The 5,233-nt window shown below is 39.7% G+C and overlaps 1 long non-coding RNA gene across 1 annotated transcript in view; it reads right to left on the reverse strand.

Moving 5' to 3' along the window:
- Positions 1 to 5,233, reverse strand: part of LOC115067410 — a 69,155-nt gene that overhangs the window by 16,973 nt on the left and 46,949 nt on the right. The window contains exon 2 of the long non-coding RNA XR_003846836.1: positions 2,583 to 2,682. This is a non-coding gene — a long non-coding RNA (uncharacterized LOC115067410). The remainder of the gene's footprint in view (positions 1 to 2,582; positions 2,683 to 5,233) is intronic.

The following is a 5,233-nucleotide window of genomic DNA, read 5'->3' on the forward strand; positions in this document are numbered from 1 at the left end:
TCTTTTCTGAATTCATTCAGAAGTTTATCCCTGTCTTCCTTCAGTTCTTTGATTTCTGTGTGTGTTTTTTAAATTCACTGAATTCTGTTATCATGCTTATAATTGTTCTTTTGAGTTCCATGTCCTGCATTATCTCTAGGCTGGTTGATCTAGGCTTCCAGTTCTCTCTTGATTTTATATTGGAGTGGCCAAATTGCTTTCATCTTCAGGAGTTCCCACAGAGGCCCAAGTCATATGAGCATCAGATGCTCTCAGGTTTTCTCCTAAGGTCTGGATCCCTCCAGGAAAGATGTTGTCCTCAAGAATTTGGGAGCTGGACTGGCCTGGGAGCAGGGCCCAGGAAAATTTTGGTCTTGGGCAGCTGGTAGCCATGCCACCCAGGGAAGCAGAGGGCTGTGAGCAGGCCCAGAGGGCTCCTGGGGACCTCCAGTCAGGAGTCCAGACAAGCATTACCATGGGGCTCTGGCTGCAGCAGGTCACGGGGTGATGGAGTTATGTACACAGGATCTTGAAACTCCAGACACAATTCCAGGATGGCAGACAGCAATGGCTGCAGAACGGAAGTCCCAACCCCTGTTCGCTGACATGGTGCCTGTCACAGCAGTGCCTCCGATTGGACAGTACTATTAAGGAGATCTTCCCTCAAGAGAAAACAGTTCCTATCAACCTTGGCATTTAACCTGAACATAAGGCTACTGTGGGAAAAATAAATGAATGACCTATCTTTTCTTCCAAAGGCTAAACTTAAACTGGAGTGGATTTATTTCTAACAGCTATGTCAGCTTCTTTTTCTGTATAGAAATATATGTCATTCACAATCTCAAATGATTGGCAATTTCCTTCAGTTTTCAGTATTTACATCTCTGTTGTTTAGAGGAATGAGCCTGACCATTGAAATGGAAATCAATTCCCTAGATTTGGAAATGTCCAACAACAAGAAATGAGGCAGAACTATTTAGGTTTTTTTGTTAGTCGTTTCGTTATCTTAAAGACAATTTGCTTCATTCTGGCCTTCTCATACATACGTAAGAAACTAAATATGGGGCTGGAGAGGTGGCTCAGTGGTTAAGAGCATTGGCTACTCTTACAGAGGACCTGAGTACATTTGCCAGTATCCATGTGGCAGCTAACTCCAGTTTTAGGGGATCTAATGCCCTCTTCTGACCTTCACAGGCATTGCACAACATGGGTACATGCAAGCAATACACTCATACACAAATTTTTTTTCTAAAAATTCTCAAGAAATATTAAATATCTTTTTTTCAAACCCTGTAAAACTTGTATTATGTCAAGGAATTCTAAACTTTTAATCTCTCCATACTCTGTAAAAATTTCATTTAAGAAAAGTTGGAATGCATTGACTCTTGACTTAAGGATAAAAACTTAGCAAGCTTCAAATTCTTGTGTGCTTGCTGGATCTGACTGACCACACATCAGTACCCTTTTGCAAAAGTAAAATCTGCCTGGCAGAGTTACATTCACTTATACAGAAAAAAGCTCTTCCTTAGGGAAGAGGGACTGAGCTTCTAAGGGACTATAACAGGAAATAATTATGTCAAACTGAGCTTTAGGAAAAAGGAAAAAAAGGAAAGTAAGAAAGAAAAACAGATTCACATAGTGGAGAAACTAACACCTCTGTCTGGCCCAGAGGCTTTCCCACTATTTTTCATATATACCTTCCTGCCCCAGCTAAGGAAAAAAATGTTTTGAACAATGCAAAAGAGACCTCCAAAATCTGCACTTCCCTCCAACTCCCCAGGAGAAGCCCCAGACTATGTTTTCCATCAAAGTAGGGGGAATTGGATTAGGTCAGAAATGTGAAAAGAGAAGCAAATTCTTATTAGAGTACTTCTTTTGTGTAGCAGACGATTCTTAGGATCCCAGTTCTATACCTGGGCTGAATTAATGTCTATTCTGAACATTGTGTTCTGGGGAGAAGGGTGGATGATGATCAGGGGGACTACACAGTTAATTTGGGAAAACATCCAGCAGGTCAGAGGGGCCCTGCCACCAGAGGTTAAATACCCCAACCGGGACCCCAGGTGGGACAACATTAATGAGGTCCATGGGGAACATATGCAGGAGCTGAGAGTTCTGACTATGAAAGTATTGGTTCCTCAATCACAAAATATCAGTAAGACTTAATATTCAACTAGGAAGAGATGAAGGTTTACCAAAATTCTTTATTTTTCATAGACTAAAAAGACCAGATGAGAAAACATTCTGGATTAAACCTAGAGGGTTCCCTTGGCCAGGAAATGCTTAAAGTACATTTTGTGACCAACAGTTGGTCATATAAAACATTACAAAAGATAAAAGTTGGAAAAGAGTGACTTGATATGGTTAGGTCTGATACCACCTGCAATCATATGGTCCCTAGGCAGTTACTTTTCTAAATGAGTAGAACTTCCACAGAAGCCTGCTAAAGTTATAAAGCAGGGTTGACTATTGTTAACAAATTGTTTTCTAAGGGACTTGACATCCAGTCAATTAGGAGGGCCACAGATCTTGTCTGATCTCAGCCTATCTCATTCTTGGGTAAAACAAAATGGAGTCAAGGTCATATATGTAGGCCCACTTACCCATTTCTTCTGCTTCCTTCATGAGCTTCTTTTCCAGTTACAGTTTGTGTCTTGGACTGAGAGCCAGAAGCCAGGGAAAGATGCAGGGGGGAAAGCACACCTGGCAACATGAAAAGGAGATCCAGATGACATTGGAATTAGAGCTCATTATAAGAAACATGAAAGTCTTCCTGTGGTTTGAGACCATGCATTCTTTCTTTTACTTTCCTATTCAGAGCCTACCAACATGAGGGTAGTTTCTCCTGCTACCATCCTAACTTAAGTGGGTGCATTTAACTTAATCTGTGAGATATGTGGATCCCATGCAACTCAAGTTCTGGTTGGCAATGAGCACATTTTTATCTTGGAGTCAAGATCACCATAGGCATGAGAGCCATGTGGCTTTGTGGCCATCTTGGCTGGTGACCTCATCAAGATGGAGGCAATGACATGGTCTGCTCACCATCTTGGTTGATGGCATCATCAACTTGGGGACACCTACATGACTTGGCTACTGTCTTGGTTAATGAGATCTTGAAATGGTGATGAACTTATGACTTTGCCACCATCTTGACTAATCTAACCATGTGCCATAAGTCAAACCGGTGACACTCAGAATCTTACCAGTACTACTCCGTTCTATGGGAACTTACTGCCATAGGAATTCCCTGGACTATAGGCATTTATTCATGTTTCCCAATCTTCTTGTGATGTTTTTCCTTTTTGGTTTTAACTTTCTTGGACTCTTGAAGGGATCATAGAAATAGAAAACCCATGGGCTGGAGAGAAGGCTTAATGGTTAAGAACACTGACTGTTCTTGTGGAAGACCCAGGTTTGAATCCCAGCACCCACATGGCAGCTAACAACTGTCTGTAACTCCAGTTCCAGGGGATCCAACAGCCTCTCTGTCTTCCGCGGGCATTGTATGACATGGGTGCACTTACTTACATGCAGGCAAACACTCATACACATAAAATAAAAATAATAAAATATTTTTTAAAAAGAAATTGAAAACCCAGAGAGTCTGACAGTCTCTATTGCCATGCGATAACATAAATTATATGCCATACTAAGGAGGTAATTACAGACCTCTCCAGTGGGGTTTTTGAATTTTGGTTTCATTTTGACCTGTTTCTAAAGAGGAATATTTGGGGATTTGACTTCTGTTATGGTATATTTACTGGTTCCCAAAAGTGACTATTTTAAATTTTTGCATAGTTTTACATAATTTTTACTGGTTTTAAAAGGAGATTATTTTGGATTTCTCTAAGCCTTTTTTTCTCTGACATAGAGTATTCCCTCTCTCAGACTCCATTGCTCCATGCTTTTGTTCCTGCCCCATCATTCCCTGGGCACCTCTGCTTTTCACTTTCTAGTTACAATGTCATAGACAGAGTAAAAAGAGAGAACATTCTAACATTGTCTTTTTCCAAGTGCTTTTAGGTGTCATTATTTCCTGTGTTCCTTATTCTCTGCATTATGGGTAATTTAGTAAATTATAATACTGTTTTTCTAATACAGGCAGACTGACTGATATCTCTCTTTAAAGCTATTCACCCTGAGAACTACCAGCCTTGCCTCTTATCTAACTTGAAAAATGTAATATGGGCTGAAAATTATAATTAAAAGAAAAAGATCAAAAAGAATATTTTAGAGAATATTAAGATTCAGCCCAAAACAAAGCCAGATTAGAAAACCATCTTTTCCAGGCACGGTGGTGCACCCCTTTAATCCAAGCATTCAGGAGGCAGAGGCAGGTGGATGTCTGTGAGTTCAAGGCCAGCCTGATCTAATCTTTAGCAGTTGACTGACTTTCCTGACACATGAGGGTCAATATTTATTCCTGGGATTCATATGAACTGGAGGATAGTGGCCTCAAATGGGAAATATGTGTGAGAGTATTATATTGTCCTACAGCTATGTCTCTTTATAGGGGAGAGTACTTATTACACAAGCTAACTGAATGTACAGAAAAGTTTAGAAATATCAGAAGGTGACTTCTTAAAATCCAGTGTTCTGTCTCTTGTCAACTCTGTTTCCAATGCAAGACCCAACAGAAGAAAATACTCACCTGGACAAATGTATATAAACTATTTGAAACAAAGGTTATTATTATTTATCTTGTGATAAAAAGATTCTATAATATAAACAGCTAATGGGATGCTCTATTTTGTCACAAGAATGACAAAAGTGACCAATAAAGAATAATGGAAATGTATAGTCAATACCAGGATTTATTTAACTACTTTAAATAAAACATCAGGATAGATAATAAACAGCTTACAATCCATGGAGGGAATGAAGAAGAACCTCTTCCTTGAAAAATATCCTGAGTCAGTAAGTCTAGCTTTATGTAAGTTTCCTTAGTTGATTTCTGGGGATGCTGTAAATATATAATTGATAATATTTTGCTATGTATCTTCTGCTTCTCTCTGCTGCTAACACACATTTAAGACATAAAGTATGGTTGTGGTAGACTACTCTATGAACTGCATTAAGCAAAAAAAAATTTTGGTCTTTTTGAGACTGAGTCTCCCTGTAGCCCCAGCTGGCCTGGAATTCACTATGTAGACCAGGCTGACCTTGAACTCACAGAGATCCAACTGCCTCTGCCTCCTGAGTGCTGGGATTAAAGACATGCACCACTCTGCCTGGTGCAAAAAAAAGTTTT

This window comes from Nannospalax galili, unplaced genomic scaffold, assembly GCF_000622305.1.
Source record: "Nannospalax galili isolate Female #2095 unplaced genomic scaffold, S.galili_v1.0 scaffold664, whole genome shotgun sequence".
In the NCBI taxonomy this organism is placed as follows: Eukaryota; Metazoa; Chordata; class Mammalia; order Rodentia; family Spalacidae; genus Nannospalax; species Nannospalax galili.